The 14,325-nt window shown below is 48.0% G+C and overlaps 2 long non-coding RNA genes across 2 annotated transcripts; one reads left to right on the top strand and one right to left on the bottom strand.

Annotated features, from left to right (window-relative positions):
• The first annotated feature begins 227 nt into the window (after nucleotides 1-227).
• LOC142056865 (uncharacterized) lies at nucleotides 228-5,864 on the top strand. The gene is made up of 2 exons (XR_012660446.1): nucleotides 228-316; nucleotides 2,888-5,864. It is a non-coding gene; the product is annotated as an uncharacterized LOC142056865 (long non-coding RNA).
• On the bottom strand, nucleotides 247-2,709 carry LOC142056864 (uncharacterized). The gene is made up of 3 exons (XR_012660445.1): nucleotides 2,591-2,709; nucleotides 574-898; nucleotides 247-312 (listed from the first exon to the last, which is right to left on the bottom strand). It is a non-coding gene; the product is annotated as an uncharacterized LOC142056864 (long non-coding RNA).
• Nucleotides 5,865-14,325: the final 8,461 nt, after the last annotated feature.

Raw genomic sequence — 14,325 nt, 5'->3', positions numbered from 1 at the left:
CCCACCCCCCCCGGAGTAAGCCCCGTCAGTTGCTGTAGGCCTGCGGCGTCAGGGCTGTGACAGGGAGAGCAGCAAGTCAACAGGTCCTAGAGGGTTAAAGAAGAAAATCAATCAGGGGAACACAGCTGCCCTTCTGAAGGCAGGCTGCCTGGGGTGAGGGGGGCAGCTGTGCGTCAGGGCACAGGGCAGCCAGGCAGACCAGGTGCCAGTGGCTGACCTGCAAAGGAGTTGTGCACTGCTCAGCCTTGGGCTTCGTTGGCTTGGCAGCGCCTCGCCTCGCCTCTGCACTGCCAGGACCCTGCTCTGCTCATCCTGCGTAAGCACAAGGCTGCAGCGAGCACAGAACAGGAGGCCAGGGAGAGGGAGGATGTCACCGGGGAAAAAAAGTCATGCGGGGGGGCCATTTCAGGGGAAAGCGTTTGGGAGGGCACAGACACACGCAGAGGGATGGCGGGGGAGGAGGCGGACACTGCTGGACAGGGGCATGTCTGGGCAGACACGCCATGGGGAACATGCATGGGGATGACTGACACCAGGGGGTCCCCCCAGGATAATCCACAACGGGCAACTCACCTGGGCTAACCTGCAGCAGATGATCCGCTCCAGATAACTGACCCACTCCGGAGAATCCGCTCCAGATAAGCCCCAGCAATGCCCCTCAAACTGCCGGTGTTTCACCCCAAATTTTCCCCAATTTGGGGTTTTTGGGGCGTTCGTTTGGTGTTGGTGTTTTCTGTTTGGATGGCTTGGCTTTTTTTGTTGTTGGGGTTTTCTGGGGTTTGTTCCTTCGGCTTTTTTTGCTTTTTCATAAAGTAAAAGTTGGGATTGCTTTTCCAAACAGTTCACTCCTGGGTCTCTTTGGCCCTTTCCACAACACAGAAATCGGTGATTTTTGCTCCTGGTTTTGTGCATGAGAATGGTTAGCGGGGTTCCGCCCCCCACCCCCGCTTTTTTTTTCCCCCTCCTTTCCAGCTGCACAAACCCAGCAGGAGTGGGCTTTCCCAGGAGCCCCAGATTGTTTTCTTTCCCCCAAACCTGTCTGGGTGTTTTGTCTGTTTGGGGTTTTTCACCCCCCATTGCAGACCCAGACTCAGGGGCTTTGGGGTGTTTGTCTGCCCTGGCAGCAGCTCCCAGGCTGCCTACGCAGCCCCAGAGGGGGAAGTCCCCATTTGGGGGAATCGGCCCCAAATCGGGATGGGAGAAGGAGAACGGGGAAGGGGCAGCATTTGAAAGCGCTTTTGTGCCTTCAGTTGATTGGGGGGTGGGGGTGAGGTATGTGTCTAATTTTTAAATCCTCTCTATAAACATCTCTATCAACATGGTTTCTTTGCATTTTAAAACCTTATATAGCATAGACATTTGCACTTATGTGTCTACTTACACATCCTTACAGAGTACATCTATGTTTTATATGTACCATCTATTTTACATTTACATACAATACCTGTTTAGACTTAGCTATTATATTTACACTTACACCTATTTAGGCTATTTACACTTACACAGAATATCTATTTACACATACCTGTTTAGACTTCCATATTAACACGTATTAAAACACCTAATGAGACTAGCTATCTGCTTACTTACCCTTTGACACTTCAATCTTTTTCGACTTCTCTATTTAGACATCTACTTACAGTTATACCTAGGCTTATTTCACTCTATATAACCTCTATTTAGATTACACATCTACTTAGACTATGTAACACACACTAAGCGTAGATGCTCGCTCTAGTCAGACTTTCTTCTGTTTTGAATTCCTTCATCTATCCTTTTTTTTCACTTTAAACTCCTTTATTTTTTGATCTAGATATATAGACAGTCGAGTTACTTTTGTGTTTTAAAACCCTGTATCTCGATGTAGAATTTTTGTATCCTGAAATCCATTATATAATATAGGAGAGATAAGTTCTTATTTCAAAATCCCTTTATACATCTATAAATTAATATTACATTTCAATATATATAAAATAAGAGGGTTTTGTAATAGCCCCCCTGAATTTTCAGGCATTTTGGGGCTGCAACCCCCCTTTTTGGGGGGGAAACCCTACATGATGCCCCCACTCACCTGTTCCTCTGACGCATTATTAGCTCCCCCAGTGACACTGGGGCGCCCACACATGACATCATCACACACCCCCCAGGACTCCCCCAATTTTGTTCACCCCCAAGAAGGGCACTAAACAAGGGAATCTGCTCCAACCTGCAGCTCATTACTTTAATAGTTCCATTTACAAAGGTACGCACACACACCCCCCACCCCCCAGAAAAGGGGGAGCTCTGCTAAAATCTAAAAGGTGGGGCAGCCCCCCAAACAGCTGCAGCCCCCCCAGCCCCTGTCCGCAGGCTGGCGGCCGCCCCAGGGCAAAGCAGGAGCGTGCCAGAGGACGGTGTCACGTCTCTCTCAGGCTCTGCTCGGCCATGCTCCCGCTCTGTTCCCGTGCTGGGACAGGCTCCCCGGGGCAACAAACAGCCCCGGTCCCTGGGGGCCCCGACTCTCCCCACCAGGCAGCCCTCATGGCCACACCTGTGGGGCACCCGCTGGAGACAGAGCCAGGAGCCTCCAGGCAGAGGGATGGCCCCTTACCTTCACCACGCTTAACGACTGGCAGGCAAACCCGGGCTGGGGGGCATCTCTTGAGCATCACAAGACACTTAGAAGACATCTGAAAAACAGAAATCCCAAACTATATTTCAGCACGTAAATAAAATAGCACAGAAGAGAATGGAGGAGCTCAGTCAACATAAGGGATAGGAAGGAAATTGAGCCACAGCAAGATTCCAGGCAAATGGGTCATGTCAAAACACAACACATCCTTTAAAAGCTAGAGTGATTGGAACACTTGAAAACGGTATTAAGACTAACCGATACCATTTTGAACAGATTCTTTGCGTAACACTGAACGCTCTGGCTGGTGTTGGAAAATGTCTCATCCCTTCCTTACGGCACCGCTGCGGGGAGATAACCCCGTGAGGCTGCGGGGCAAAGTTGTACCGTAACCGGAACCTCCACTTACAGATCCACTGCAGCAGCTACAGCCCTCGCCCTGCCGCCGCACGTCTTGCTGCCTAGCTCCATGAAGCCTGAAGTGAAGCGTGTCAAACTTGAAAGAGTAACGTGAAAAATTAAGAATAAATCTCTGTCATTCACTTTGTGCTGAGAAGGCGGGCGCGTGTTTACGCACATCCAATACGAGCGTCTAGGCTCTAAAAGCTTTCCATTTTCCTTCTGCGTTCATTCAACTCGCACAGCCGTTCACGCCCGCCATAAGATTATCTATCTCCAAAATACACAGCAGCAACGTGACTGGGGGGTTTTGGCGTGTTACGGAGTCGGGAGGGACGTCCGCCCAGCTGCCCCGCCCAAGAGATGCTGCTGAACTGCCAGGGAAACGCGCGTCGAAAGCGAGACTGAAATAAAGTACTTAAGAGTGCTCCCTCAAAATACCGGCAGGAAACCCCCCCCCCCCAACATTCAGTCGCCCCTCACTAGATATTTACAACAAATACCTACCTGCTTAAGTACACCTAACAAATCGTACCCTACATCTGCTCGGCAGTTACAGCTGAAAGAGCGCAAGTCACGTCGTAAATCAGACGACATTAGCTTTTTTTAAACTTTCATTTATGACAGAAGAATCGGTGAGTGAAGGGATCCCCGATATGGTTTTACTTTTTTTGGGGAAAAAAAAAAAGACCACAACAAAAACCCACGCAAATCAAATCCCCGGTGTTGCAATACATGAGGCTACCAAGAAGGACCGGCAGATATGCTAATGCGTTTGGCTGTACCGAAGCATGCAGGGGAACCATATTTTTATGGTATCTCGACTGTTACAACTGAGAACCCAAGCACTACCAATGCCATCAACCTTTGGAGTATGTGCTGTGCTTGGATCTCTGCAAGGACCATTGATTTTTTTTATCTTTAAAAAAAAAAGCAATACTTTGCAAGTCTCGTGCTGATGAGTTCTACTGACAAAGACATCATCTCTAAGATGCACTCTGATGGCAAGTTCATAGAATGCAACCTCACTGAAAAAGAAATATCTCAATTTTTCAAAATCTCTTTCTAACCAAAGTCACACTGTGGGGCTTTCAGATGGGTCAGATTATGAATCCTTTCACAACAAGAAACACACCAGCTAACCAGGATATTCTTGCAGTGGCCAGGTGCCTCTTCATCATGTGAAAAAGAAAAAAACCCAGAGCCAGCAATAAGTATCACACAGGTCAACACAGATCTCTTCCAGAGCACCCCCCTCATCAAAACGAACATGCCCATCGGCTCACCTGCTCGGCACAGATTCCAGCATCACACCCCGCTTCCGTCATCGCTTGTGGCACCAAACGTATCAACACACAGTAAACTACCGTTACGCTCGTGAGAAATCACCGCCCCGTGACTTCCTCATTACTACCCAGCTCACTTCTAATGCTCATACGCCGTTCCAAAGACGGCCCACGTGTTACCTACAAACTGAAGAGCTCGACGACGGACCACAGCATTCTCTGGTCTTAGATGCTGGCTGCTGCCCCACCTTCTCAGACCTCTCATAGGCATGCGGCAGCACCGCTCCGAGCCTGCCAGCGGCACCTGCAAAAAGCCAAGTGAAAAGGCACCTCCTGAGATGCTGCCCGATGCCACAGCCTGCCCGCACCGATCCCCGTCTCGCACTCCTTTCCCTCGACAGCCTCCCACCTGGCCTATATCACTTCCAGGTGCCATGTTCAGCTCGCCCGCCGTCCGTAACACCCAAACGACACGCGTTGCTTATACCTTCCCCAGCAACACAACACCTCAGAAAAGAGCTGCTACTTCAGCCCACCAATCACCACTTGCCTTGCTCGACTTGCCTCCTTTGCTCATTGCTACGCTACTTCAAAACCAAAACAAAAGACAAACGCAAGGAGCAATGGAGTCATAGAGGCATCGGTCACATCTTCCCTCTATATACACCACGCACCAACTCACCCGCTTACATCGGTCCCCTCAGTTCCCCTCCGTCGCCCTGCACGACTCGTCCCTTGGCATCTCCAAAACCAATACGAAACAAGTCGCCTGGTTGCACAGCAGTACCTTAACTGTTCCTGAACACCGACTATAACCTGCCATTAAAACAAACATATGACATCAAACATGAAGCCCTACGCACGTACAAGCTTGAACACCCTGCAGATGTAATCTGCTCAGCTGAACTCTAGCTGCCTCTCCCAGATAGCCACGGTCACGGCCTCCGAGCCCACAAAACGTCACGGTGATTACGGTCCTTGCCTGCTGAGGAGGGCCACTCAATCCAAGATGACAGTACGACCTTTCCCCCAACAGCCTTGGCATAGCAACAGATGAACCCTAAGCTCTCATCGCTGTGCCACCTACCTGACTCTACACGGCCAGCAAGGCGGCTCCGAGCCAAACTCACAAAACGCACACACCAACGCTATGAGAAACACTACAAACTGCGCGCCTCTGAGGCGAGAGAACACTCTTGGCAAACACAGAGACAACTGGACGGAAGAGCTCATCCAGCAACAAGACCTGCGGAACCCTGACAGTGACACAGGAGGCCCTAACGCGATCCAAAAAGATTAGAAGAGCGTCAGGGCCCGTGACAAGAAGTTCCTCTCAAAACTGAGAGGGAGGAGGCACAAGACGCCCAGCTACAAGACCTAAGAATGTAATGGGAAGAATGGATTGGCAAGTAATATCTAAGGTTAATGAAAGATGCAACAGGGATAGGCTAAAGGTCATTTCAGAACATGATACATGCTGAAACAGCTGGCTAGTTTTCAAAAACTATCTAAAATTGATCATTGTAACTGCTTGCAAGTAGTTTATAAAAAGGCTCCCATCATGCAAATGCTGTCAAGTGTGGTGCTTTTTCTTATACTTTCTTTGTAATTCTGCAGAAAAAAATAAAAGAGAAAAAAAAAAACTGGCAGAAAAAAGGGAAGGAACAGCTCCATAGTAAAGTAGGCAGGACAGCTATATACCAAGTAGTAGGTATATTCCTTCTTCTAATGGAGTCCCTTGTTGGTATTTGAACACAGGCTGTGACTTTTTCTTTTTGTCACATTAGAAAGGGTAGAATAGGGGAGAAAAGCTGGGGGGAGGAGAGGGAAAAGGAGAGGGAGGGGGAGAAGAGAAGGCTAATGTTTTCTGAGACATACAGAAAGCAAAAGTGATTGTATAGACTGTATCAGAGCAGGCAGAGCAGTGTGCCTATAATCCTGGCAAGGGAAAAACACATTTCATGTAACAAATATGAATTTAACATGAAACTTCAGGAAAACCTGTTACTTCGCTCAAGTACACAAAACCTAATACAAGGAGAATGGCACCTAAAGCTATGGAAAAGAAAGCCTTTATGATGATGCTAATGGAAGAGTCAAAGGAAAAGTTTCCCTGGGCCAACAAGTTCCCAGACAGACCTTGAACAGAGATAAGGAATTGCTTCCTGGCAACAGAATGGACTATTAACCTAATGCATTCAGAATAAAATAGATATTCAAGTCTATTCAAATCTGTTACTGTTGCGTACGGGCCAGAGTACTACCATGATCCCTGCAATAATTTCTGCACTAGCCTTTTATGTATGATGATCTTCTCCACTAACAGGAATATATAGACAGATAGAAATATAGATATACACATACTGTGTGTGTATGTATCTACCTCGATACGTACAATATGGATCCCTCCAGCAGCTGGGCTCAGGCACTCTGTCTGCCCAGTAGCTGCTCCTGGATCCCAGCCTCCCCAGTTGCTGGCATCTGGACATACGCGCGCACACACCCCCAGAGCTGGCCAGAGCTCCCCTCCTCCCTCCAACAGCCACCTCCTCCCATGGTCTCACCCTTAGAGACCCCCTTGCTCCCAAGCCATTTCACCTATTCACCAGCTGGTCCATTTTGACCTTTCCTAATGATCACCTGCTCACTCACGCTTGCTCCAGCCGCTGCACCACAGACACATGGGCCTCCAACCCATGGTGCGGCTCCAGCTGCTGCAGCGAGACACCCCGCCATGCACACAGAAGGGAGCCCTCACCCAGGGCAGAGCTGGGAAGGAATTTAAGAAGAAGATGGGACAGACTGTGGTGGTCCGGGCAGGGCCTGGCCAGACAAGCATACTGACCAGCCAACTGTTTACGCAGGACTGGCTCTTTTTAGCCCCTCACCTCTCTATTTTCCCCACACTTGTTCTTTCCCAAATCACCTAGCTCCATCCCTCTGCCCACTTTTGGTTCCTCCCCTAAACATAATAAGCCTTGTGCAGTCCCCAGCTGTTCCTCCCCCGCACCCCATAATGTGTCCCACACCCCATGGCAGCAACCCACTCTCGGTCAGAAAGGTGCTTGGGATTTGACTCCTCTTTTTGGGTTTCACACCTGGACAGGAGCTCTCTGGGGACAGCCCAGGCAGCGGCCCCGGGAGGGTGTCCCTTCCTCCCATCCCTAGTTTGGTTTCCTGGTCTGACACCCTGCCCCTGTGCTCCTTTAGGCTTGGGGAAATGGGCCTTCGATGGGCTGAGGGCAGTAGCCAGGATGGGCATAACCTGGGCTCTTCTGCCTGTCACTGTGTCTCTGTTCTCCTTTGTGGGTGCGCAGATGAGCTTCCATCACATAGCGAAAAAACTGTCACAGAAGCCACAAAGTAACTGAGGTACTTGTGTAGTTAACAACCATCATTAACTCTAATTTTGTTCACAGATAGTTTATATTTAATTTTTGTTATCCATCATTGTCCTCTATTTTTAGTAGCTCTTTTCAGTGTTTGACCACTGAAATAATAACAACCATGGCATCTCACACGTTTTGTTTTGCCACCTAAACGAACTGAGCTCATCTGTCATCAGATTTTCCATGTCCTTAGTAGAACTGCTCTGTACCTATCATAGTTTCAATTAATCTATTCCATCCTCCTAAACTATCATCACTCCACCCGCACCATTTCCTTCACTGCTTTTCAATGCATGCGGTTTTTTGCTGTTGTTACTTGGGGTTCTTTTTCTGCTCCAGCTTCTGTCATTGCTCTCACCCAAGTCTCTTAGCTAAAGCTCAGAGCACTGCTCCATCTTTATCCTTCTTACACAGACTGGACACATTTCATTGTCCTATTGTTGACATATTATCTGACCTTGCATTTCCTGGCTGAACCATCAATTCCTATGTAATTGCTCCCTTTCCATGTGCCTTTCTGGGAATCTCTTTGCAGAAATTATCTTCTTCCTTCATGTCATGCATCTCCATGGATCTCTGCCCTTGATTCTCTTTCTGACTTTTCCATGATCTCTCTATGATCTTATCTGCAAACAGATTCGGTGGGCTAAGGTAAATCAATGCTGATGACACAGATGAACCACACTACTTCAGGTTTTCTGAAACCAAATTCTCAGCCCCTAACATTTCCTCTTTGATGCCGACTTGACTGCCTCAAAGCTAAAACCAAACTTCCTACTTCCTCACTCCCAACTTGGTGAACTAATTACTTTCTTACTCACAGTAGATATCACCACCACGTCTGTGTCCTCCCATGAGAGAGATGCCGTATTCTCCTCAGGTAACGTATTCCCAGTACTCCATTATTACAAAGCTTTTATCCAAACACCATTGTGACTTGCCCTGTTCACTGGGAAAAATGGGGTTTATTCTCCTCCTCTTTGCATCATCTTATATGCTTGAAGACCAGAGGGCGCCTGTCCCCCGTCCTTCTACTAGACTTAGCCTTTATAGCACACGTGCAGACCTGGTACATCCTCCACCTATTGCCATTTTCTCATTCCTGATTAGAATCAGCTTCTAATTCTAATAAGCCTAAAAATATAATCTCTATGGACAGTCTTTGGGTTTGGTTTTTTGTTGCCTTTTTTTTTCTCATGCTGTGCTTTTACTCTGACTATCCACAAAACAAAAACACTAGCCTCCTGAAATCAGCTGTATTTTTTTTATAACTCCTTGGGCATAATAAATTATATTAATCCTACATCTTAAGAATCTTCATAACAGTTGACAAATAATACTCTGAGCCCATTGCTTATCATCATAAATTAGCAGAGATGCAACAAGGAAGGTCAAGGCCCACTTGGAACTAAACCTGGCAAAGGATGTGAGGGATAACAAGAAGGGCTTCTTCAAATACATCCATAGTAAAAGAAAGACTGGGGAAACTGCGGGCCCACTGCTGAATGAGATGGGTGCCCTGATGATGCAGGATGCAGAGAAGGCAGAGTTACTGAATGCCTTCTTTGCTTCAGTCTTTATTGCTAAGGCTGGCCCTCAGGCATCCCAGCCCCCAGACATGAGAGAGAAAATCTGGAGGAAGGAAAATTTTGCCTTGGTTGAGGACGATTGGGTCAGAGATCATTTAGGCAAACTGGATCCTCACAAATCCATGGGCCCCAATGGGATGCACCCATGAGTGCTGAGGGAGCTGGTGGACGCTGTTGCTAAGCCATTCTCCATCACCCTGTCATGAAGGACAGGAGAGGTACCCAAGGACTGGAGGATAGCAAATGTCACTCCAGTCTTCAAACAGGGCAAGAAGGAGGACACAGGAAACCATAGGCCAGTCAGCCTCACGTCCATCCCTGGAAGGGTGATGGAGCAGTTCATTCTGGAGGTCATCTCCAGGCATGCAGAGGACAAGGAGGTTATCAGAAGTATCGACATGGATTCACCAAGTGGACATCAGGCTTGACCAACCCGATAGCCTTCTGTGATGGTGTGACTGGCTGGGTCGATGAAGGGAGGGTAGTGGGTGTTGCTTACCTTGACTTCAGCAAGGCTTTTGACCCTGTCTTCCATCACACCCTCATAGACAGGCTTAGGAAGTGTGGGTTAGATGAGAGGACAGAGAGGTGGGCTGAGAACTGGCTGAACGGCAGAGCTCAGAGGCCGTGACCAACGGGGCAGGGTCTGGATGGAGGCCTGTCACTAGCGGTGTTCCCCACGGGTCTGTGCTGGGGCCAGTTCTGTTCAACATATTCATCAGTGACCTGGGGGAAGGGACAGTGTACCCTTGGCAAATTTGCTTATGATACAAAACTGGGAGGAGTGGCTGATACACCAGAGGCTGTGCTGCCATCCAGCGAGAGCTGGGCAGGCTGGAGAGCTGGGCCCAGGGGAACCTCAGGGAATTCAACAAGAGCCAGTGCAGGATCCTGCCCCTGGGGAGGAACAACCCCACGCACCAGTACAGGCTGGGGGGACCTGCTGGAGAGCGGCTCTGCTGAGAAGGCCCTGGCAGTGCTGGGGGGCAGCGAGGTGACCCTGAGCCAGCACCGGGCCCTTGGGGCCAAGGGGGCCGGTGTCCTGGGGTGCATGAAAAGGAGTGTGGCCAGCAGGACGAGGGAGGTTCTTCTCCCCCTCTGCTCTGCCCCAGTGAGGCCACATCTGGGGTGCTGTGTCCAGTTCTGGGCCCCCCAGTTCAAGAAGGGCAGGGAACTGCTGGAGAGAGTCCAGCGAGAGCTACGGAGATGCTCAGGGGCCTGGAGCATCTCCCTTGTGAGGAAAGGCTGAGAGACCTGGGTTTGTTCAGCCTGGAGAAGAGAAGGCTGAGAGGGGATCTCATCAATGCTTATAAATATCTGAAGGGCGGGTGTCAGGGGGATGGGGCCGGACTCCTTTCAGTGGTGCCCAACGCCAGGCCAAGGGGCCACGGGCACAAGCTGGAACATGGGAAGTTCCACCTGAACATGAGGAGAAACCCCTTTGCTGTTCGGGTGCCAGAGCAGGGGCACAGGCTGCCCAGAGAGGCTGTGGGGTCCCTTCCCTGGAGACATTCACACCCCGCTGGGACACGGTCCTGTGCCCCCTGCTCTGGGTGTGCCTGCTCCAGCAGGGGTGGGACGGGATGAGCTCCAGATGTCCCTTCCAACCCTGCCATTCTGTGATTCTGTGATCCTCTCTTATGAACTCTAATTATGCCCTGTATGAGAAAACGCTTTCTTTCATTTTAAACTTCTGCCAGATCATTTTGTTCAGCATTTCCTGGCTCTTTTGTTAAGAGAAACATGAATAAGCATTTCTGCTTGTTTTCTCAACACCATTCACAACCTTAAATGGTTCCGTCACATATCCCCATTTCTTTTAGAAGCTAAGGAATCAGAATCTATTTAATCTCTTCTTACTCAGAAACTCTGATGTGTATTTCATAACCACTGGTTTTCCCTGACTTTTTCTAATTGTACTTTATCCCCTTCAGGATGGCAGAATCAGAAGGACATGAATTCTCTAAAAATGGCTTCACAGTGGACTTACACAAAGCAAAACAGTGTTTTCTGCAATGTTGAGCACTTGCACATTCCTGGCTTTCTGTAGTCTGTTGGGTTTTTGTTCCATGTTTGAACTGTGTTCAGTGCCATTAAGTCCTGCTAGATGACTGTATTTTATATATGTGTGTATAAAGTAATGTAAACACAATATTACTGATTATAATAATAAAGATTCAGAGACTCCAGCCATGCTTTCCCTGAGAAAACATTCTAAAAGTTGAATAATTTTCTAGCTTCAGCTTTCAGTAATTGGATTTTCTCTTCTTCAGCCTGATAGATTAAAGAATACTCTGTACTAGGATACGGAGATGATGCACTTCTGTACTTCTTATCTGAAATCTCCTTAATTGTGTAAGCAGGTAGCACTGCCTCTCTTAACAATTATGTCATTCAAAGATGCTGTATAATTTTCACCATGATCCAAATTCTCTTCTTGTTTCCTGCAAATATGCTACAACCTGCAAATAAGACCTACACATTTCTATTCCAGCTGATCTGTATTTATTAGTTTTTACTGCTCTGGTTATTGTTTTATCTATGATCTTCATCCACAATGACTAGAAATACCTGTTCAAATGAATGATAAAGACGTGGGAGATAACCGATTGTTGTAGCATCTGATCAGAAACACGTCTGATGAGGTATTAGAATGTAACAGAGATTCGATGAATATTTATTTTAGTTTGGTTTATAGTTTTAAGTTTATTACTTAACTGGCATATTCAATTTATGAATTAGTATATAATGTTCTGAAATAGCAAGGATCTTTACGGATTTAGCCTATCTCCAGCATGTATTCTCAGACTGAAGTCCATTCTGAAAAATACAGGTTTTCCTTTAAGCATCCAATTCCTAATAGATGAGAGGGCAAAGGGCACAGATAAAGTCTACAGCTACTTTGATGCAGAAGTGAGTCAGTCCTTCTCTCTGTTCAGCCTCGTGGGCTCCTGCCATCCACCTGCATGTGCCTACACGCGTGTATGCCTGCCTATACACCCCATGCATGCCTGTGACTGCGTCGGCACATGCAGGTATGCCCGCGAGCACGTGTGCCCATGCCCACCTTGCACACGTCTGTGGGCGCAGGTGAGGGTGTGCAACACGGCCCTGACCGGAGGGAGGAGGGGTTTGGCCCTGCACTGCTGCCTGGGCCGGTGCCCTGCCAGAGGCGGCCCTGAGCAGCGACAGCCAGAGCTGTCTGTCCGCCAGCACTGCTGCACTCTCCTGGGCACATCTGCTGGGGCTGCTGTGCAGGTAACCCCAGCGCCAGCTGCCGCCCGCCCGTGCAGGGCCCCCCTCACACCACAGGCCTAGCGTGGCTCTCCGTGGAGGCCCCTCACAGGCCCGGACTGGGTGCTTCTGGCCAGCAGTCGGCCTGAGCCCAGCGGCTGCCACAGGCACGTCTCCTACAGCAGGGCCCTGCCCAGCCCAGCGTGGCTGCCATGGCCATGTCCCCTGTGGGCAGGGTCCCCATGGGTGGGGAGAAGCTTGCTCCTGACCCCAGTGTTTTTAGACGTGGCGCTTAGGGACATGGTTTAGCAGTGGACTTGGTAGTGTTAGGTTAATGGTTGAACTTGATGATCATTTCCAACCTACATGATTCTATGATTCTGTTGTCTGGAGGAGGAATGGCACAGGCAGTGTTTCACCCATTTCGTCCAGCCTGCCCATTTGCTCTAAACCCATCTGTGTTAACCACACACCCTTCTTCAGTGGCCCCCACCAGGGGCAGAGCAGAGAGGATCTGCTGTTACGACAGCATTGCAGCAGAACAGACCCAGCTCGCAGTGGGGGAGGTTGCCTAATTTAGAGACCGCAGTTGCCACAGCCACCTTGGCATTTCCTCACATTCCAAGCGGGACATGCCCTTAAAGTGTGCAGCTTTTACTGGGACAGTCTTGTGGGCCAGAGGACAAGTGCAGCAGGCTGCTGCGTGCTGTTTTCCCTTTTTCTGAGTATCCGGTCACAGGGCTCATTGGTGAGATAGCATTGCTTCTAAAGCTTTTAAAAAAATAGTACAGGAAAAAAGAACCTATGAGAATGTTACGGTCAGACTAAAAATTTAGAGACTCAGAGGTCACATCCAGGGTACAAGGGGTTTGTGATGTAGCACATGATCTGGACACACAGAACTGTGTGTGTAAGCAGCAGGCATACATTAGTATTCTAGGGATTATTCTTTATTAACAAGAACTGTTATTAACACACCATTAACTCATAAATTGTGCTTTCTGCCACTTGTGTCCAGTAAAATTTGTTTATTCTTTTATAAAACCTCTCAAGGACAACCTCCAGACTTGAAAAATCCTAAACCACACCTTAGGAAAATTGAAGGTAATTGAAAAAAATACATATACTAAATTATGCACTTCAGTTTATCATCTGAATTTAAAGTATTCCATATTCCCTATTGTCATATATGACAAAAGCCATTCAGTAGTAATGGGGAGGTAAAAGTTCCATTACAAATTTGTGAGATGTCATCTGAAATGCTTTGTGTAATTTGAATAAAATATGAATGGAAATGAAATATGTACAGAAATGTTCAAGTTGGTGCAGCTGCAGAAAAGGGCTACTAGGATAACTGGGGAAATAGAGAGTGTGTTTTAAAAGGTGCAACTAGGAAAGCCTTGCCTCTTGAAAGGCATGGCAAAGCTGAGCAGGGATATGATTTTTTTGTCTACAAATATGTAAAAGGCACAAATAATGAGGCAGGAGAAAAGTTATGGAAGAAAAATGTAATGCTGGCACAAGAACAATGGTATAAAATGGGCAGACACCATGCATTTAGGATGGAAATTACTGGAAGGTTTCTCATCACTAAAGCACTGAGGTTTACGAGCAGTCTGTCAATAGAAACAGTGGGACAGGAAGCCCTAATTACTTTAAAAGTGAGTCTTGACCAGTTAACAAGGAAACTGCATGACATGATAACTGTGATATTAAGGAAAGTTTCACTGACCAATCCCGTATTCCTAATACAGCATGACATTAGTGTCTTACACATCCTATCATGAGACTGCTTCTAGCATAACCTGAAATCATAC

Source organism: Phalacrocorax aristotelis, chromosome 4, assembly GCF_949628215.1.
Source record: "Phalacrocorax aristotelis chromosome 4, bGulAri2.1, whole genome shotgun sequence".
NCBI classification, from domain to species: domain Eukaryota; kingdom Metazoa; phylum Chordata; class Aves; order Suliformes; family Phalacrocoracidae; genus Phalacrocorax; species Phalacrocorax aristotelis.
Note: the sequence above shows the minus strand (reverse complement) of the source record. Positions and strands in the feature narration are given on the sequence as shown.